The sequence below is a fragment of the Cupressus sempervirens genome, chromosome 3 (assembly GCF_028749045.1).
Source record: "Cupressus sempervirens isolate cs-2001-9-10 chromosome 3, ASM2874904v1, whole genome shotgun sequence".
NCBI lineage: Eukaryota > Viridiplantae > Streptophyta > Pinopsida > Cupressales > Cupressaceae > Cupressus > Cupressus sempervirens.
This window is the reverse complement of record NC_143120.1, coordinates 980,615,919-980,639,200: the sequence shown is the minus strand read 5'-3', so window position 1 is coordinate 980,639,200 and position 23,282 is coordinate 980,615,919. Positions and strand designations below refer to the sequence as shown.

The following is a 23,282-nucleotide window of genomic DNA, read 5'->3' as shown; positions in this document are numbered from 1 at the left end:
AAAAATATGTGCATACAAACCCTTATCACAATCTATTGTAAACAATAGGTAAAGAACAAGCCAAAACTAACTATTACCTTATCATATACAAACAAAACAATAATTTACTTAATTTAAGAACAAAGATAAAACTTTCAAAAATAGATCTAGTCACTTAGTGTCACCCTACAATCAAATAAGGAAAGATGCTTGCTGACTCCGCATAAATTCACTTCAAAAAGTCTATATTAGCCACTCTTAATCCATACATACCATATCAACCATTTCTAGGTGGAACAGAAACAATATATATCCCTTAAATTGACCTTAAAACTTCACCTACCTATTTTTAGTCCAAACAAAGCTTTGACTATTTAGCTTCCATAATTTTGCAAGAAAAGTTGCAAAAAACTTGCATGATAACTTTTATTGCAAATTTTGCAATTTTTACATTTTTTCCAAAAACTTAACACAAAAACTTCACAATGGCTACCCAACTATACCAAAACATGAAAAATATTTATTAAACTTTTAAAAAATGTTTTTTGGTCAACTCTCAATGTTTGACCAATCATTGACCATCCTTTGACTTTTCTTGTAACCTTAGCATAACATGTAATCAAATTGCCTAAATGCATAATAAGAATGTCTCAACTAACTTGTATCATCTTGGACACTTCTTGACCTTCAATATTATCCTCCTTAGTGTTTGACCTCCTTATTCAAGACCTAGGGCTCTTGCACCATTTTTGTACATAATTTGTCCAAGCTAAATTATTTATGGATCAATGGAACTTTGGGTATTTTAGTTCATTTTTTGTAGTTTTTATGATGGTAACTACACATCATGCATTACTCATAGTATTATAGATTCTTTTTATGAAAATCATATTTCTCATTGCAGATTTCTAAATAGTTTATGCCACAAGTCTCTAACTTCTTCTACTGATACATTGCATTTCTTGGGTGCATGCAAGATATTTCAAGACTTCCAAAATCTATTGTGCACCTACTTGAAGCTCCAATTCTAGTAATACTTTTTTCTATAGCTTGCCTAGTCCCAGTGAATATGAGTGGTGTTTTTAGCAGTTCAAAATATGCAACAATTTCTATTTCTATTACTTGTGCCCAATTGAAGTTTCATTTTGATTGGTGCAAGGGGTGAATGATCTAATGCTTTACATTGTAATGCTTTTTAGAATGTTTGCATGGCATGTTGAAGATCACTACTTATATAGGTAAATCTAATATAAAATGTGTACTAGTTTTTATTCTTTGAGGATCATCCTATTTGACATGATGATAGGCACACTATGAATTTAAAATTACAATTTTTTGAAAATCAATTTATTTAACTATTCTCTTTTCATGGAAGCATTAACTATCACCATTGTGGTGCATCCAAGAAATGGTATAGTATTCCTAGACATGCAACTAATGATTTTGAAAATGTAGTTGTGGAACATGTGTATGTTGGAAATATAAGAGGAATAACTAAGAGGGGAGGGGTAAATCAGTTACTAGAAAAATAAATCCTAGATCTCTTAGATGTTAGTACAAATCAATACTCTGTATAAACTAAATTCTGTTGTAACTCAACAAAAACACATGCATTAGTTTACACTAGCAAAGTGATTAATCTTACTTAACTTAGTTGCATACATATAAAAGAAATAACATGAACACAAGTGACACCAAGATTTAACATGGAAACCCAATTTGGGAAAAACCACCAATTGCAACTAGTTATCAATTTTTACTCTTTTGAAGTGAGCCTTGTTAGGAGCCAACCCTATTAAAGGTTACAAAACACACTATTAGGTATGACCCTATTAGAGGATTTAATCAGCTTGTTAGGAGTGGCCTTGTTAGAGGCCTTTAGACAATTCAATTAGAAATGCTATCTTGTTATAGGATTTACAAATAGCTATTTGAGCCAACTTGGTTAAGAGATTTAGATCACTGCTACAATGGTTAGAGAGTAATAATTGGATGACCTAATTTTTGATGCAATTTGATGCATGATGTGGGACACACTTTTCTATCTACCAGGGGAGTCTGATGCAGGAGCATCTTGTATGAGAAAATTAAATTTAAAAAAACATTTAAAAAATTGTGGAGGAGAGAGAAAGTGACAAAAATAGAAAGAAAAATAATAATAAAATAAAATAAGGGAAAAAGGAGAAAACAAGAATTAAAAAATGACTTTCTATTTTCAAGGTGCATAGGTGGCGTAAATAGAAAAAAAAAATTGTCATTCCATTAATCGAGGTGTGTAGGTGGCATCTTAGAAGTTTGTGGAAAGTTCCTTAAATCATGCATTTAATATTTATTGTGATCCATAAAGAAAATGTAATTTTCTAATTGGGCCACATGGTGGTGCTTAGTTGTATTTAGGTGGAAATTCTAGAAAGTTGTAGATATTGTAGAAGGTTGTAGGTGGAATTCTAGAAGGTTGTGGATGAGTCATGCATTGGGTGTCAAGTTCCTATTTAAGCAAGCCATATGAAAATTTGGGAGCAAGCTCTCAAGGTGAAGCTCTTCGAATGTAATATCTTGTATGGAAGCTCAAGAAGTAGAAGTTTGGGAAGGAGAAGCTCTTCGAGTATAACCTCTGGAAGGATGGGCTCTTCTTGTAGAAGATCTTAGTGAGCAATCTCTCTTATATTGTAAGAATTTGGAGTCCTATCATTTGGAGAATATTGTAATGAATTTCAAGTATTAATGGATGCTTTATGAAGCATTTTGTCATTTTTTGTCTCCATCTTATTGTGATTTTGGTTGTGAGTTTGTAAGGGTGGTGTGACCCTTCATCACAATTGAATTACTGATTACAAATCTCAATTCTAGCTTATATACTTGATCCTTCTTGGTGGAATGTATCTTTGCAACTCAACAAGGATATTCTTCTTATCCTTCTAATTTGCTTCCTCTAAGTATCATCAAATATTCTATATCTCTTCCACTTTTGCTTCATATTCAATCCTTAACTTGATGTTATATTTATATCTTACACATTGTCAAGTCATCTTGAATACAAATTATAATACTTAATATTCAACTTCTCAGTCAACTAGAACCAACAACTAAATCAATTAAACTCAATATGCCAAAATAAGAAAATCCTTCATTAGCTAACCATGCTCCATAGACACTAACTAAAAAATAATTTTCCTATGTTAACCAAGTGAACTCAGTTAACACTACATATTCAAAAAGTTCTTTTGGTAACCAAGTGAGCTCAGTTAACACTGGTTCCATCCAAAATTTTCTTCATTAACCAAGTAATCTTGGTTAACACTCAACTTATGCAAATTTTCCTTTGATAACTAAGTGAACTTGGTAGACATTGTCTTCTGAACTAGGAAAAGTCTAGAATTCTTGACATACATAAAAAATTGTCTCCATTGCCCAAGTGAGCTCAACATATATTGAATGATATGACATTTTGTGTAACATCAAAGACAATATACAATTAATTAATTATTTTTAATAATCTTCCTCTTTGGCATTGATAGCAACACAACATGCCATAATATAATGAAATTTTAGAGCAAGAATAAAGTAAGGAACATATTCTTAGTTTTATGCTAATTCTCATCCATGTGTACTCCCTGTATCAGTGTGAACTCCCTTTGCCTTTAGTTTCACCCTTTGTTAGCAAAACACTACCTTTAACATCTTCTTTTGATAGAAAACTCTCATTTGATATTAGACCAAGTTCTTCATCTTTGACACCGCTAAAAAAAATTTTTATGATATGATAGCCAAACTCTCCCTCTTTGATATCTTATGCCAAAGACAATATTCAGGGAATATGAATGTACCTCATATACTAATTTATTTGCAATGTGACTTTTCAATACTACATCAACTGTTTGATCTTCAACATGCTCCAGTTGATGCATTACTAGACTGCATTTAGCGAGCTTCAGATAGGAGAATGACCCCTAACTTACCTCTTAGACACAAAAATGCATCCTTATGTAATGAATTAGTTAATATATCTACAATTTTCTCTTTTTTATTCACATATTCCAATCTTACCTCTTTATATTGTACCAATTCTCTCAAAAAATGATATTTTATTGCAATGTGCTTGGTTTTGGTATTCATCACAAAATTCTTTGATATATTGATTGCACTAGTGTTATCATAGAAGATAACCAATGGATCCTTGATCTGTATCTTCATACCTACCAATAGTTTCTTGAACCAAACATTATTAGAATAATTAATTGCTACTGCCACATATTCTACTTCTACTATGGACTTAGAAATACAATTCTACTTCTTTCTTTTCCAAGGTACTAGTCTTTTATCAAGAAATAATTCTCCTCCACTTGTTCTTTTTCTGTCATCAACACTTCCTTCCCAATTAGCATCTATGAATGCTTTCAAATCCAAGTTTCCTCCTTTCTTATACCATAAACCATATTCTTTAGTACCTTTCAGATATCTTGTGACTCTCTTGCTAACCATCATGTGATTTTTTTTAGAATTTACTGAGAATCTTGCCACCATACCAACTGCTAATGCAATATCAAGCCTTGTGTGCACTAAATACTACAATTTTCTAATCATTGATCTATATGTGGTTTGATCTAACTCTTTGGAATCATCATTTTTGGAAAGCTTATGTCTAGTAGACATAGGTTTTCCAATAGATTTTGAATCTTCCTTCCCAAACTTCTTCAGTATCTCCTTGGTATATTTGGATTGAGCAATATACATACAATCATTCTTCTATTGGATATACAATCCAAAAAAGAATTTTCTCTCCAAACATGGACATCTCAAATTATTTACTAATCTCTACTAAAAATTCCTTGCATAAGTCATCATTTCTTGCAAATAAAGTGTCATCCACAAATATTTCTACCAACACAATCTTCTTGTCTAGTCCTTCTTTGATACACAAACTATTTTTCATTTTTAGTTTGAAAAAAATCTTTATCAACTAGTTATAAAGTCTTTTATACCAAGCTTTGAGAGCTTTCCTAGGACTATTAAAAGCCTTGTGCAATTTACATACCATATCTCTTTTGCTAGGATCTACAAAACCTTCAAGTTTTTCAATGTAGACTTCCTCATCAAGAATTCCATTTCAGAATATAAATTTTACATCCATTTGATAAAATTTAAATCCTCTGTATGTTGCATATGTTAGTAAAGTTCTAACACCTTCTAATATTTCAATTAGAGAAAAAATTTCACCATAATCATTACCTTCTTCTTAAGAACAAACTTTAAAAACTAACCTTTCTTTGTTTCTTAAAACTTCTCCATCTTCATTTAACTTATTTCTGAATATGCACTTTGAACCAATTACATTTTTATCCTTGCATCTAGGAACAAGTGTCCAAGTCTTATTCTTCTCTATCTATTATATATCTTCATTCATAGCTTCAATTCAACTTTCATTATCCAAAGAATCTTTAACATATCTAGGTTCAAATTCAACAAGAAAACATGTACCTTTGAATTTTTTTCTTGTCATTGTTCCATCTGACTTATCTCTAATGATCTAATCAGGTGCATGATTCTTTTTGACATATCTTGCTAAGATAGGTGCTTTGGATTTAGAACATGTTCAATTAACCTCTTCATGATCTTCTATGTAAAACTCAAGTTCCATTATGTGTGACTCAGGTCATTTTGACTTAGTTTTCTTAGGCACTAGCTTGATAGTGTAAGACTATGACTTGGGTCCTTTAGACTATGAATTGGGTTGCACTGGATGCAACTAGGTAGCTTTTGGATATTTTGGGGACTTAGGAAGTGAGGCCTCCTAACTTCCAAATCGATTTGGCATAGTATTAGGTCTATAATAAGAAATTTTTTTGTAATCCTTAGGTTCTTTGCTACTTTCCTCTTCACTCTTTTTTATAAATTCATCAAAACTTACATGTGCACTTTCTATGATCTTATGAGTAGTTAGATTAAAAACTTGTATCCTTTACTTCTATAGGAGTATCCTAGGAATATGCCTTCATCACCTTTGACATTAAATTTACCTTTCCTAGTTTCCTTCAAGATTTAACATTTTCTATCAAATACTTTCAAGTAACTTACATTAAGTTTGTAGCCATACCATATTGCATAAGGAGTTTTATTTGATTCTTTCTTCAACTATACTTTATTCAAGGTATGCACTATAGTACTAATTGCTTCCTTCTAGTATTTGATTGCAACACTCTTTTCTATCATCAAGGTTCTTGCACAATCCATGATGGATCCATTTCTTCTTTTAGTTATACCATCCTGTTGAGGTTAACCAAGGGCTGATACTTGTCTCTTAATTCCTTTTTCAATATATAATTCATTAAACTCATTAGAAATGAATTCAACACCTCTATCTAATCTCAAACATTTTAGCTTCTTTCCAGTTTCTTTCTCTACTCTTGTCAGATACCACTTAAACTTTTGAAAAGCTTTAAATTTTTCTTTTATATACATTACAATCATCATTCTAGAATAATCATCAACAAACAAAATAAAATACTTATCTCCACTATATCTCTCTATTCCAATAGGTCCACATAAGTCTATATGTACTAGTTCAAAGACTTCTTCTAAATGATAGTCTTTTCTTCTAAAACATGTCTTGCCCATTTTACCAACTTGACAATTTTTGTATAGACCCATATCAGGTTTCCTCAAACTCTTACTCTTACATTTTTTTCTTATATTGACAAGATTATCAAAGTTCACATGATACAACCTTTAATGCCATAACCAACTTTTGTCTACTTGAGCAATAAAACATGAAATTTCACTAAGATATAGGTAGAATAGGTTATCTTTTTTTTGTTTTCTAGACCCAAAAAAATTTCCCTTTCCATCTAGTAGTTTGGCCTTCCCATTCATGAATTCTACCTTGAATCCAATGTTATTCAACTATGCCACACTTAGTAGATTCTACTTTAGTCCTTCAACCCAATAAGCATTATCAAATATAAGCTTATTGGTTAGTGAAATACAACCTTTTCCCTTTATGCAACAAGGTTCATTGTTTCCAAATCTCACACTATCACCATCATAATTTTCTATGTGTTCAAATTTTATTTTATCACCATTCACATGATGTGAGCAGCCACTATCAATAATCCATTTATTATTTTTTCTAATGTGAGAGATAAGTGTCATTTAATCTCCTTCATCATCATATCCATCTTTTACAACAATGTAAACCATTTCATCATCTTCACTATTATTTGAATCTTTAGCAATAAAACAAGATTTCTTACCTTTTTCCTTGTATTCCTTGAAGTTATTAAATCCTTCTTTCCTTTGAACTAACTATGCTTCTTTTTATTTTTGTCTTCTCTATTTGGGCACCTTGTAGAAATGTGTCCAACTTCTTCACAAGAATAACAGATTAAAGGAATCATACCTTTATACATTCCTTTGCCTTTGGGATACCTTCTTGCAAGCAATTCTTCAATAGATTCAAGATCACTTTTAGAATTGTCTTCCTCTTCACTGTCAGATTGTTTTTTGTTAGACCTTTTAGCTTTCTTCTTGAGTGATATCTTAGCTTCAAATGTAGACTCAAGATTGCTAGAATTGGGAGTATAATTATCATAGTTGCCTAGTTCAAATGTTGTCAATGTTCCAACTAGAGCATCTAAAGTTATAGTATGATTTGGATTACATCCCATCTCTTGAATAGAAGACACTCTAATTGCATAGATAGGAAGAAGGGTTCTAAATACCTTTCTTACCACTGTTACATCATTAAGTGTTCCACCAAAGGCTTTGATAGCATTGACATTGGCTTTGATTCTATCAACATATTTTGCAATATTTTTGTTCTCTCTCATTTTCATTTGATCAAACTATCCTCTAAGACTTTCATCTTTGGCTCTCCTTACATTGTCATATCCTTCATAGATATCCTTCAGTTTGGCCATATTTCATGAGCAGTTTTACAATCTTTGACATCATCAAATTAGGCATAGTTCAGAGATGAAGCAATATCAATCATCATGATATTACTTCTCTTCTTCTTTGCAATTTCTTCAACAATCATAGTTCTAGTAGGAGCCTTGTATTCATTATCCAAGTTCTTTAGCCTCATATCTCCAATGGGTGCCAAGTGTAGCCTCATGAGTTCTTGCCATACTAAAAAGTTGTCTTTGTTCAACTTTGGAATCTCCCTTCTATAAGACATCCTAATCTTTAGCTTAGGTCCTTGAAACCTTTTCTAGAAGCACCAAAAGCTTTGATACCAATTGTTGGAAATATAAGAGGAGTAACTGAGAGTAGAGGGGTGAATCAACTACTAAAAAAATAAATCTCAAATCCCTTAGATGTCAGTACAACTCAATGCTCTGTATAAATTGAATTCTACTATAACTTGATAAAGACACATGCACTTAGTTTACACTAGCAGATGTTGTAACTCGGTAAACACTAAAATAAATTGGTAACTTCTTAACATGAAATCTTTAAGATATTATCTATGACTAATCTTACTTAACTTAGTTGCATAAATATAAAAGAAATAGAATGAACACAAGTGACACCAAGATTTAACGTGGAAACCCAATTTGGAAAAAACCACCAATTGCAACTAGTTATTGATTTTCACTCTTCTAAAGTGATCCTTGTTAGGAGGCAACCTTGTTAAAGGTTACCAAATACACTGTTAGGTGTGACCCTATTAGAGGATTTAATCAACCTATTAAGAGTGGCCTTGTTAGAGGTCTTTAGACAATTCAATTAGAAATTCTACCTTTTTAGAGGATTTACAAATAGCTATTAAGCCAAATCGACTAAGAGATTTAGATCACTACTACAATGGTTAGAGAGTAACAATAAGATGACAAGATTTTTGATGCAACTAAATTGCTGATTATAGATCTCAATTTTGGCTTGTAAACTTGATCCTTCCTAATCAAATGTATCTTTGCATGCCAACGAGGTTATTCTTATCCTTCTAATTCATTTCCTCTAAGCATCATCAAATCTTCTATATTGCTTCTACTTTTTCTTCATATTCAATCCTCAACTTGGCCTTATATTTATATCTTACACATTGTCAAGTTAGCCTGAATACAAATTAGAATAATTAATATTTAACTTCTTAGTTGGATAGAACCAACAACTAAATCTATTGAACTCAATATGCCAAAATAAGAAAATCCTTCATTAGCTAACCATGCTCAGTAGACACTATCTCAGAAATGATTTTCCCTTTTTAACCATGTGAACTCAGTTAACACTACATATTCACATAGTTCCTTTGGTACTAAGTAAGCTAGGTTAACATTGGTCTAATCCAATATTTTCTTTATTAATTGAGTAAGCTCAGTTAACACTCAACTTCTACAAAATTTCCTTTGATGACTGAGTGAACTCAGTAGATACTATCTTCTAAACTAGGAAAACTTTGAAATACTTAACAAACATAGGAAACTATCTGCATTGCTTGAGTGAGCTTAGCATACACTGATTGGAAATGATATGACATTTTGTATAACATCAAAGAAAATACACAATTAATCAATTTTTTCTAAAAATGTATGGCACAAATATAGCCATGCAAGAAGAAGAAGTTGTAGCTTTCAATTTTTTGATAGGAAAAAAAATAATGTTTCCACCAAAAATATTATGTGACCATGCAGTTCTTGTTTATAAGGTTGTACAAGAGCTTGGGGAGTTTTTAATTATGTTTCCTTAGGCATATCGTGCAGGCTTTACTCATGGTAAAGACATAGGAAAGATTATTTTGTTGAGTGAATTTTGTTAACTATGTCTAGTTGATTTTTAAAAAATTTTGATTGCATTACTCAAGTGAAGTGGGGCCATGTAAGGTGAATGTAGTGTTTGGTTGGATTTTTTTCCTTCTTGATAACATATTAAAACATTGTTGTAGGTTTTAATTGTGGTGAGGTAGTAAATTTCTCATTAGTTGATTGGTTTCCATTTGGGGAAGCAACCTATAAATGATATGAAAATTTGAATAGAGTAGAAATGCTTCCTCATGACCAACTACTATGTAAAAAGGAAATTCTTCATCCAAAAAATAGACCAGGTTTTGGAGGAGTGCAACAGTTGAATAAGGTTGCATTTTTCACCTTATAAGACATCAACATTAGTCTTGTTGGTTACTGAAGAAGTAAGAAGCACATATATTTTACTCTCTAGGTTATGATAGAAATGTACTATGCAATGTCTTCAATTACTAGTGCTATGTTGCATTTGGCATATGCTAATCCAACATGCACATTTTGTATTTAAATCATGGTATGAATTTATTTTCTTTGTTAGTTTTGATCATTCATCCTTTATGTTTCATTGGAAATCAAAGATGATCCTAAGAAAAAATACACTCATAATTGTTGGTTTGCATCAAAATGGATTTCATTTCATGAAGTGGCAATTTGTCTAGTAGTTACAAATGCATTCTCTATGTGGTTATCCTCTATATACATAATATGGCTTTCAATGACAAATTGTTTACCATAAAAATTGGTATTAACTATATAATGGACTCTTTTAGTGATTTTATACATGCCTTGGTATTTTTTAGTTTGTAGCAATAAAATGTGGATGTGGCTACATACCAACCATCTACTTGAGAGATGATATATTTGCAACAAAATCAGTAGCCTAGGAATTTGAAGAAGACGAGGGGGTGTTGGAAGAATCTTTGAAAGAGATGTCTATCTTGCTTGATGGACACAATGATTATGTTCCATGCTCTAGAGTCATTTTAGAGAAAAATCAAAATTATGTTCTTTCTTCTTTATTATGTTGTAGCCAAATAATGGAATGTCCTCTGATTCTGACAAGGAATCTTCCAGTGAGGTTGGTTTGGTATATTTACTATTCAAATTACTTTCTTACAAGTTTTCTTTTTTATTTTCATTGTAGATTATGAACAAAGTAGATTATGAGTGTTAGTACTAAGAAACCTCTTGATTTCAATTCAAGTTTCTGATATTTATTTCTTCTTCTCTATAGAAAGCTTATTATTGGGCCAATAAATGGCCACAATAGAGTTCTTAAGTAAGAACTTGAAATTTTCTATTTTATGTACAACAAAAGCATGGTGAAAAGATTCCTTACGGGCTAGATGATATAAAGAGAGCTCAAGACATCATAGTTGTACTAATCCAAATTTAATATGATTCTTTGAAATTCATGTTGATGATCTTTTTAGTAAATAAGCTTGATGTTGTGTAGGTTGAAGGGAACATAGATAAACTTTCCATGGAAGAAGCTCAGTATAAAAATTGTATTTGTGTACCTAATGTTGCTCCATCCAAGGTTTCATTAAATGATTTACCACCTCTAGGACAGGTTTTTCTTACCATGTAATCCCCTTGAATACTAAATATTGATTACATATATTTATATTCATCTACTAATAGGTCACCATAGGAAGTGTTTTCATAATTAGTTTTGGCTAAGATTGTAAAGATAATGACTTTTTCTTGAATAAATTTAATTACAAGTAGTTTTTATATACAATTTATTTCATATTAAATTTCAAGATTTTAACTAATTAGTTTTTATAGTTCTTTATATTCATTCGTCAACATGGGCTTTAATGTTGTCCTACCATATCATAGTCATTATCTTATCAAAAAATTTGGAAGAAATTTTCAAGGAAACAAATAAGGATGCAAAAATTAGGATACGTAGGACCGTGATTGTGTTGGAAATATAAGAGGAGTAATTGAGAGGGGAGGGGTGAATCAATTACTACAAAAATAAATTCTAGATCCCTTAGATGTCAGTACAAAATAAACTTTTCTAAAGCTTAGTAAATACATAGAAAATGCTATAACTCAGTAAACACTAAAAATGCTCAACAAATACTTAACATGAAAATCTTAAAATGTTATCTGTAATTACTTATTACTTTAACTTAGTTGCAAGCACATAAGAGAAATATCATGAACACATTAGACACTAGGATTTAATATGGAAACCCAATTTGGGAAAAACCACCAATTGCAACTAGTTACTAATTTTCACTCTTCTGAGGTGAGCCCTATTAGGAGACAACCCTATTTAAAGTTACAAAATACACTATTAGGTGTAACCCTATTAGAGGATTTAATCACCTTATTAGGAGTGGCCTTGTTAGAGGTCTTTGGACAATTCAATAGAAATGCCACCTTGTTAGAGGATTTACAAATAGCTATTAAGCCAATTGTGTTAAGAGATTTAGACCACCGAGCTACAATGGTTAGAGAGTAACAATGACATGACTTGATTTTTGATGCAACTGAATTGCTAATTATAGATCTCAATTCTATCTTGTATACTTGATCCTTCTTGATCAAATATATATTTTCAGCTTCACAAGTATATTCTACTTTATCCTTCTAATTTTCTTCCTCTTAGCATCATCAAATCTTCAATTATCATCCATGCATTCACACTTTCTAAATCTCAACTTGACCTTATATTTATATCTTTCAAATTGTCAAGTTAGCTAGAATATAACTTAAAATGAATAATATTCATTTCCTCAGTTGGCTAGAACCAACATACAATTCAATTGAATTTAATATGTCAAAACACAAAGATCCTTCATTTGCCAACCCTGCTCAGTAGATACTAACTTAGAAATGATTTTCCTATGTTAACCTAGTGAACTTGGTCAACACTACATACTCACAAAATTCCTTTGATCACTGAGTGAGCTCAGTTAGCACTAGTTCCTGTAGACACCTAAATTCGATTACACCACTTTGGTAATCCTATTTAGCTATCTCTAAAGGAATCATTAATTAAATTCTTATTTAATTAATCCTTTGCCATCTCCTAGCTAATTAATTTAATTAATCATCTATAGTCCTAATTGATAAATCAAATAACCCATTATTTATCAATTAATCCTATTCTCCTATCTAATTCCAAATCCCAAATTTATTAAAATCATTTTAATAAATAAAACCCTCAAATCTAATAGCCCCTAAAACTATCCTAAATCATCCCATTAGCTTAATCCACCCCATCCACTCATACTAACCTAGCTTAGCCACTAACTCACCCACCCTCATGAATGCCATCCACTTGCACATCTCTAACATCTTTAATCTAATCCTAACCCAAGCCTAATCCCCCCCTAACCTTGTCACATTCCCTAAGTGAGCTTAAGACTTTCCTAAGTCAAACCAAAGTCTCCTCCCTCAAAATATCCCAACCATAAAACTTTATCCCAACCACAAATCCTTCAATGCTCTTACATGCTCTTAAAAGCTCTTACAAAGTCATTGCAAGGGTCATTTAAGGCCTTGAGCCTCCTTTTTTGACTCATCTTTGCCCTTTCTTCCACCCAATGACCCTATGACATGTGTCACTCCCTGATTGGTGCTAAACAAGCACAATCCAAGTGCTCTCCTCTCATTCAATCTAAACCTTCCATAAGCTTTCATCTCTCCTTGCATCTTAACCCTCCATCCCTCAAGCCCTTGGCCTATAAATTAGATCGCCTCCCAAGCCATTTTATCACAAATCCTTAAGCTAAAGTTACCATGCCCTTTTGAAATCACAATCCATCAAGTAAACTCATAATGCCATTTTGAGAAGCCAAATCCATATCAAAGCCATCATCCACACCAAAAATCCCAAATCCATTGAAGCTATTTTGAAACTTGAGCATATATCCCAAATCTACATAATAGAATCATCCCTAAATCAAGTGACCATCCTCATTGGGAGAGCCATTCCATGGCTCATATTCTCATTTGAGGGTTTCACTTTGTCTATCTCATATGTTATGATTTTTATGCTAGTCAATGATTTTGTTTTTGAATAGATTAGTATTACTTGCTATCATATTTTCTCATATACATTTTGATTTGGATAAGGGATATATGGAACCAAAATGGAGGGTTGAAAAGAAGTAGGATAAGGGCCCAAAAGAGATGTAGAACAAGATGGATGGGAACTTTGGGGTGGAGATGGGAGGACTTGGGACCATGCAGGAATAGCAGGGTTACCAACATCTAGAGATACACATTTATTTCTTTCTTCAATATGATGTTCATTATTTGGAACACAAGATGTGAGTCCATTATTAGCTAAAGGAGTTGAAGCTTCATATATGATAGTTAGTTCTTCTTTGATGGATCTATCATCATGGATTACAGGAGATGTATGATCATGGAGCAAAGGGGATGGAAGGAGAGGATCTTGAGTTGGATGGGTTGAGGGAAATGGATCTTGAGATAGAGAAGGTGTGATGGTGGGACACAGACATGGAGGGGATGGTAAAAGTGGATCATGTAGGGGAATAAGTGGGATGGTAGGATCTTCTATTGTGTTAGGGGATATTTCAACATGCTTTTGGACAAGATCTTGATAGGAATGGATGGGAGTGGATGGTATGATAGGAGAAGTAGCGATGGTCTTTTTAAATGAGTTAGATGGACAGGTAGGAGTTTCTGCAATGGGGATGAGTTGATGGAGGATGGATTCATTAGGTTCATTATATGGGATTTGGGTAATGCTAGGAGGAGGAGATGTGGATGGGATTTTGAGGGATTCGATGGATGGGATATAGGAGATGAAAGGGGTTTGATAAGTGGGGTGGATGCAATAGGGATGGTAGCGATAGGACGAGGTAAGAGGAGTGATAGGGGTGGGAGATAGAGTTTCTTTGGGCTGCCTTGTAAAATTCCTTGGAGATGAGTGTGTTGGACTAGGAGGAGTAAGGGGATTGGGGTGATGCATTGTATGGCTAGGACTAGTTGGAGGATTCGAAAAGGGGTTTGGAAGAGATTGGGATGGTGGATTTGGACTAGGGATGTAGCTACTAGAATTGTTCTGGAATGGTGGAGGTTGGGAGATGAAGGTAGAGGAAGATGGAGATATGATTGATGTATATGAGGAATATGTGGGCACAATATAGGAAGGCGGTAAGGATGATGATAGTAATGGATTTCCCTTGTCAAAGGCATGGTAAGGAGTACTAGTGGGTATGTTTGGAGGAATATCTCTAAGGCTTTCAATATACCCATCATAGTCGACAAGATCATCATCATCATTGGAATAGGATGGAGTGGGAGAAAGGACAATGTGACCAAATTCATCATGATAGGGTTGGGATTTCATGTTTTGATGATGAGTGGGATGGGGATGGGGTCTTGCATATGGATAAACACGGAAGCTCATGGTTGGATTTGGATTAAGCGTAGATTTTGGATTGGCTGATGAAAGATTTCCTAGGGAGAGTCAAAGCTGCATGACAGACCTAAGGAGGATGGGCTGAAGATTTTTGGCTTTCCTGTGGATGGAAGACTTCAAGGGTATGCTATCAAAAAGTGAGAGTTTTGTTTTCCTATGTGTAGGATTGGTGGCTTTTGGTGTCAACTTGAGGATAGACAAATGATCCTATGGGCATGACACAAGATTGACCACTTAAAGATCCCAACCTTTAGCTTAAGGTGATGAGGGATGACAAGTGACAAGGCTAGATTACCCTAGACAAAGCTCTGTGAAAGGGATAACCTTGGGGAGATTGAGGGATTTGGATAGATTGATTGGATAGAAAACTCTGGCAGAGTAACAACAATTCCTTAAAGGCTTGGGTTGCTAGCTAGCTGGGGGGATGCTTTGGATGGACTTTGGATTTGGGATTGTTCTAAAGAAAAGAACTAGATAGATTCCGTTGCGGCAAGGGAGCTTGGATGATTTTATGATGAGGTAGTGACTACACTAAGTATGCCTTGAGTTGGGAGATTTATGCTTTTCTAGGATTTTGACCAAAGTTGGAAAACATTCATTCAAAATCTATGAACAAACAAGCAGACAAAAGTTTGGAGCAGGCACGTCAAACACACCAACATACTAGGAAGCTTTCTACAAGGATGAAGTTTGGTTTAGCTAGGGAGTCCTCAATATATGCAAGATACGTGAGGTCCAAATCCGTAGATGAAACCAAAAAAATGTCACACAGCCAAGAAGAGCGGTAGCCCACTTCTCCTCTTTCACTTCTCAAGGGTATAAACTTCCTTGAGGCTTAGCCTAAGTGATAGAATTTTGATCCCAAGAGAGGTGTCTTTGGATTCACCTCCCGATCTTTATACTCTGCCAGAATGCTAGAGTTGAGGTCATCCTAAGGGGTGATGAAATCCCCAAGAAAGCCTCCTAAAAAAGTGTGAAACAAGACCACATAAGTGATCTTGGGTTTAATAGACATGCATTTATTCCAATTGATGATTTAGATTTTGTAAGCTATGATTGAAGACACTCATGTTTATGACATACAATGTTCATTCCAACTTGACAGCATCGTCAGCATAATGGAAATTGAGAGATCGTCAACATAAGAAATGCGAGCATCATTGAATCATGCAATGTTCATTGATTTTGTAAGCATTCAAGATTGAGTGTGAGTTTTTTTTAAGCCCAAAACAAAGATGTGTGTAGAGCTCGATTTCAAGCGCGCGCCCGGAGGCCCTCCAAGTCAACTAATTTTTGTTCAATTTTAAAGTCCAAACTTGAAGTGTGATCGATCTAATCTAAATTTTTGGACATTCACAAAATCTTATAAGTTAAGATAAATCCTCCAAAAACTAATTAAGTAGAATCAGATTGGAACACTTAACACCTTTTTCAAGTGGACCCATCCCAATATATGGCGCTGATATTGCAACCAATGGTTAGAATGATGGGCAGTTAGAAAAATGGTGAGTCCAAATGAAAACCACTTAATTTGCTTTTTATTTATTTATATTAACTTAACAAATTTTCTAAGTGTTCAAAAATTGACTTTTCCTAAATTTGCTTGCAAAATATAGATTTGTTTGTTAGTTTTAGAGCACCAAAGAGACGTGTTTGATTTGTGGGGGTTTTTTAGGCATATAAGTTCATTTTTTTGATTTGTAAAGACAAAAAACAATGACAAAATGTGACTCTAAGACACAGAAAGCATTCTTGCGAGGGTACAAGCATTTCCGCAAGCGGGTTCACGATCTCGCTGGAGTTTGATTTTGCAAGGATGCGTTCCTGCAAGCCTCCCAAGGAGTGGGAATGCCAGGAAAAATTGGTGAAAAATTAAAATAAAATTTTTTAAAAAATAAGGGAGCTCATTTTGAACAGAGTGATCTCGCTGGTTTGTGTTTTTTACAATGTTCTCACAACGCGGGAATGATAGTTTCACAAGAAAATTAATGATTACAGATGAAAAGAATATAGTTCACATTCCTGCAAGTGGGAATGACAATCTTGCTGCTCTCAGGCACATTCTTGCAAGCGAGAATGACAATCTCACTGGAGGATTAGTCGGCAGGGATGTAGAGCCAAGTGCAGGGTACGTGGCAGAGGTTGATTTGTGATGATTGTTGAACTCGTTGTCACAGATGCACATTCCCGCTAGAGAATAGCTGCATTCTCGTGGTTGCGAGGTTGCGTTCTTGGGGTCGCGGGGATGCAAAACTTGCTAGTTTTGAAGTCTTCTAAAGTGAAAAGTGATGAGACAGCCGAGAGCGCGTTTTCCAAAAAGTGACCTGCATACCTACAACAAAATCAACAAATCTAACACAAAAAATTGCAAGCGAACAATGTTAGTTTTGTTAGTTTATCAAAAAAAATTTTAAAAAATGATTAGATTGACCCAAATGCGGGCTCCCACTGGGCATGCCAAAATGTATATGAGAAAATATGATAGCAAGTAATACTAATCTATTCAAAAACAAAAGCATTAACTAGCATAAAAATCATAACATATGAGATAGACAAAGTGAAACCCTCAAATGAGAATATGAGCCATGGAATGGCTCTCCCAATGAGGATGGTCACTTGATTTAGGGATGATTCTATCATGTATATTTGGGATATATGCTTAAGTTTCAAAATAGCTTCAATGGATTTGAGATTTTTGGTGTGGATGATGGCTTTGATATGGATTTGGCTTCTCAAAATGGCATTATGAGTTTACTCGATGGATTGTAATTTCAAAAGGGCATGGTAAATTTAGCTTAAGGATTTGTGATAAAATGGCTTGGGAGGGGATCTAATTTATAGGCCAAGGGCTTGAGGGATGGAGGGTTAAGATGCAAGGAGAGATGAAAGCTTATGGAAGGTTTAGATTGAATGAGAAGAGAGCACATGGATTGTGCTTGTTTAGCACTAATCAGAGAGTAACACATGTCACAGGGTCAATGGGTGGAGGAAAGGGCAAGGATGAGTCAACAAAGGAGGCTCAAGGCCTTAAATAGCCCTCATAATGACTTTGTAATAGCTTTTAAGAGCATGTAAGAGCATTGAAAGCTTTGTGCTTGGGATAAAGTTTTATGGTTGGGATATTTTGAGGGAGGAGACTTTGGTTTGGCTTAGGAAAGTCTTAAGCTCACTTAGGGAATGTGACAAGGTTCAGGGGGATTAGGCTTGGGTTAGGATTAGATTAAGGATGTTAGAGATGTGCAAGTGGATGGCATTCATGAGGGTGGGTGAGTTAGTGGCTAAGCTAGGTTAGTATGGGTGGATGGGGTGGGTTAAGCTAATGGGAGCATTTAGGATAGTTTTAGGGGCTATTAGATTTGAGGGTTTTATTTATTAAAGTGATTTTAATAAATTTGAGATTTGGAATTAGGTAGGAGAATAGGATTAATTGATAAATAATGGGTTATTTGATTTATCAATTAGGACTATAGATGATTAATTAAATTAATAAGCTAGGGGATGGAAAAGGATTAATTAAATAGGAATTTAATTAATGATGCCTTTAGAGATAGCTAAATAGGATTACCAAAGTGGTGTAATCAAATTTAAGTGTCTACAGTTCCATCCAACATTTCCTTCTTTAACTAAGTGAGCACAGTTAACACTTAAGTTTCATAAGCCTTTTCTTTCACAACTGAGTGAACTTGGTAGATACTATCTTCTAAACTAGGAAAACTCTAGAATGCTCGACAAACATAGAAAAATATCTTCAATTCCTGAGTGAGCTTGACATATAATAACTAGTAATGACATGAAATTTTGTGTAACATCAAAGACAATACACAATTAATTAATTGTTCAAATAATCTCCTTCTTTGGCATTGATGGTAACACAACATGTCATAATATAATAATTTTTTTTAGAGCAAGAATTCTGATTCTCATCCATGAGAACTCCCTCTATCAATGTGAACTCTTTCTGTCTATAGTTTCTCCCTTTGTTAGAAAAATTTTATCTGCTACAACTTTTTCTAATAGCAAAGTCTTCCTTTGATATCAAACCAAGTTCATTCTCCCTCTTTGACATCTCTTTCTCTTTACAAATTTTTTTTGAAATATGAAAGAAACAAAGTTTTCCCTCTTTTACTTCTAATGCCAAAGACAATAATTAGTGAACATCAATGTACCTCAACTACTAATTCATTTGTAATATGCCCTTGTCAATACTGCACCAACTGAATGATCTTCAAAATGTGCTAGTTGATGCATCACTAAACTTCATTTAGTGAGCTTCAAATAGGGGAATGACCCCTAGCTTACCTCTTAGATATAGAAATGCATCCTTAGGTAATGGCTTGGTGAATATGTTTGCAATTTTTTCTTTAGTATGTACATATTCCAATCTAACTTCTTTATCTTGTATCAATTCTCTCAAGAAATGATATTTTATAGAAATGTGTTTTATTTTGGTATGCATCACTAGATCTTCTGATATATTGATTGCACAGGTGTTATAATAGTATATGACTACTAGATCCTTGATCTCTAGCTTCATACCTGCTAATAGTTGTTTGAACCAAACAATATTAGAACAATTAACTACTACTGCCACATTTTTTGCCTTTGCTGTGGACTAAGAGATACAATTCTATTTCTTGCTTGTCCAAGACACTAGTCTTTCACCAAGAAAGAATGCTCCACCACTGGTGCTTTTTGTATCATCAATATTTCCTACCCTATCAGTATCTATGAATACCTTTAAGTCCAAATTTTCTACTATTTTGTACCATAAACCATATTCTTAAGTACCTTTCAGATATCTGATGACTCTTCTGATTGCCATCGTGTGATTTTCTTTGAGATTTACTGAGAATATTGCCACCATACTAATTGATAATGCAATATTAGGTCTTGTATGCACTACATGCTACAATTTTCCAATCATTAATTTTTATGTGGTCTAATATACCTCTTTGGAATCATCATTTTTGGAAAGCTTATGTCTAGTAGACATAGGGGTTCCAACTAGTCTTGAGTCTTCCATTCCAAATTTTTTTAGTATCTCCTTAATATATTTAGATTGATTAATGTAGATACCATCTTTCTTCTACTATGTCTACAATCCAACAAAGAATTTTATTTCTCCAAACATAGACATTTCAAATTCTTTACTCATTTCTTCTGAAAATGCCTTGTACAAGTCATAATTTTTGGCAAATAAAGTATCATCAATGAATATTTTTTCCAACACAATCTTCTTGTTTGGTCCTTCTTTGATATACAAACTATTGTTATCATTTTTCTTTAAAAAAAAATCTATACTAAGTAGTTATGGAGTATTCCATACCAAGCTTTGGGAGCTTGCTTGAGACCATATAATGCCTTGTGTAATGTGTAGACCATGTTTGTTTTGCTAGGGTCTACAAAACCTTTAGGTTGTTCAATGTAGACTTCCTCATTAAGAATTCCATTCAAGAATGTAGATTTTTCATTCATTTGATAAACTTTAAATCCTCAACGAGCTACATATGCTAGTAAAGTTCTAACACCTTCTAATTTTGAATTGAGAGAAAAAGTTTCACCATGATCAATACCTTCTTCTTGATAATATCCTTTACATTCTAACCTTGCTTTGTTTCTAGAAAATTTTCCATCTTCATTTAGCTTGTTTCTAAATACCCACTTTGTGCTAGTTACATTTTTATCCTTGGGTCTAGGAACAAGAGTCCAAGTTTTGTTCTTCTCTATCTATTCTATTTCTTCATTCATTGCTTCAATCAAACTTTTATTATCCAAAGCATCTTTATCATTTCTACTTTCAAATTTAGCAAGTAAACATTTATCTTTCAATTTTTTTCTTGTCATTGTTCCATCTGATTTGTCTCCAATGATCTAATGAGGTGCATGATTCCTTATAACATATCTTGCTAACATAGGTTCTTTGGATTTGAAGTGTATTTCACTGATTTTTTCATAAGCTTCAGTATTAAGCTTGGGTCCTACTAATTGTGACTCAAGTCCATTAGACTTGACTTGTTCTTGTAGTAGCTCAGTAGCTTCTAACTATGGCTTGGGTCCTTCAAATTGTGACTCAGGTTGTACTATCTATAACTCAGTAGTTGGAGATTTTGGAGACTTGGGAGGTGAAGCCTCCTTTCTTCTAGATAGATTTGGTAGGGTACCACATTCATAGAAAACAAATCTTTTGTAATCCATTGGCTTTTTCTTTCTTTCTTCTTCACTCTTTTCTCCAAACTCATCAATTTTTGCATGTGCACTTTCTATGATTTTATGAGTAGAAAAATTTAAACATTTTAATGCTTTACTTCTGTAGGAGTATCCTAGGAATATGCCTTCATCACCTTTGAGATCAAATTTACCTTTCCTAGATTCCTTCATGATATGACATTTGCTATCAAATACTTTCAAATAACTTACATTAGGTTTGTAGCCATACTATAGTTCATAAGGAGTTTGATTTGAGTCTTTCATTAGCTACACTTTGTTCAAGGTATGTACTACAATGCTGATTGATTCCTTCTAGTATTTGATTGCAACATTCTTTTCTATCATTAGTGTTCTTGCACAATCCATGATAGATTTATTCCTTCTTTTAGCTATACCATTCTGCTGAGGTGTACCAAGGGTTGATACTTGTCTTTTAATTCCTTTTACAATATAGAATTCATTGAATTCATTGGAGATGAATTCACCACCTCTGTTTGATCTCAAACATTTTAGCTTCTTTCTAGTTGCTTTTTCTACTCTTGCTAGATACCACTTGAATTTTTGAAAGGCTTCAAATTTTTCTTTTAGATATATTACAATCATCATTCTATAATAGTCATCAAAAAAAAGAATAAAAAACTTATCTCCACTATAACTCTCTATTCCAATAGGTCCACATAAGTCTGTATGCACAAGTTCTAAGACTTCTTCAGAATGATAGTTCTTGCTTTTGAAACTAGTCTTTCCCATATTACCAATTTGACATTTTTTGCATAAACCCATATTAGGTTTCCTCAAGCTAGGAATACCTCTTACTCTTCTATGTTTTCTTATCTTAACCAGGTTATCAAAGTTTAGATGACATAATATTTTATTCCATAACCATCTTTCTTCTACTTGAGCAATAAACCATTAACTTTCACTTAGATCTAGGTAAAATAAATTACCTTTAGTTTTCTTGCCAGATCCAACCAAATTTTGTTTTTCATCTAGCAGTTTGGTCTTGCCATTTATAAATTCCACCTTAAATCCAATGTTGTTCAACTATGCCACACTCAGTAGTTATTTTTTAATCCTTCAACCCAATAAGCATTATCACATATAAGTTCATTGGTTAATGAGATACATCCTTTTTCTTTTATGCAACAAGGTTTATTGTTTCCAAATCTCACACTACCACCATTATAATATTCCATGTGTTCAAACCTTGTTTTATCTCTAGTCATATGATGTGAGTAGCCACTATCAATAATCCACATACAATTTTTTCTAACATGAGAGATAAGTGCCATCTTATCTCCTTCATTATTAGATTCATCTTTTATAGCAATATATACCATATCATCTTCACTTTTATCAGATCTTTAGCCATAAAATAAGATTTCTTACCTTTGTCCTTGTAGTCCTTGTAATTTTTGAATACCTTCTTGCCTTTCTACTTAATTTTTTTCTTTTCATCCTTGTTTTCTCAGTTTGGGCACCTTACATCAATGTGACCAACTTCTTCACAAGAAAAGTGGATTAGAGGAATTTTACTTTTGTACTTTCCTCCTCCTTTGGAATATTTCCTTGTGAGTAGGGCTTCAAGAACTTCAAGATCACTGTCAAAACTTTCTTCTTCATCTTTGCTTCCTAATTTATTCACCTCTGAATTCTTACTCTTTTTCTTGAGTGAGAGTTTGGCTTCAAATGCAGACTCAATACCTTTGGAACTAGGAATATTGTTATCATAGTTATCTAACTCAAAGGCTGTCAATCTTCCAACTAGAACATCCAAAGTTAATTTTCTATTTGGATCAAATCCACTTTCTTGAATAGAAGATACTCTAATTGTGTACATAGGAAGAAGGGTTCTAAGTACTTTTTTTACAATTGTTTTGTCATCAATGCCTCCTTTAGATGCTTTGATTGCACTTACACTTGCTTTGATTCTATCAACA

The 23,282-nt window shown here is 33.4% G+C and overlaps 1 pseudogene; it reads left to right on the top strand.

The window, feature by feature from the left end:
- Nucleotides 1-949: 949 nt before the first annotated feature.
- LOC149570035 (lysine-specific demethylase JMJ13-like) lies at nt 950-16,941 on the top strand (annotated as a pseudogene).
- Nucleotides 16,942-23,282: the final 6,341 nt, after the last annotated feature.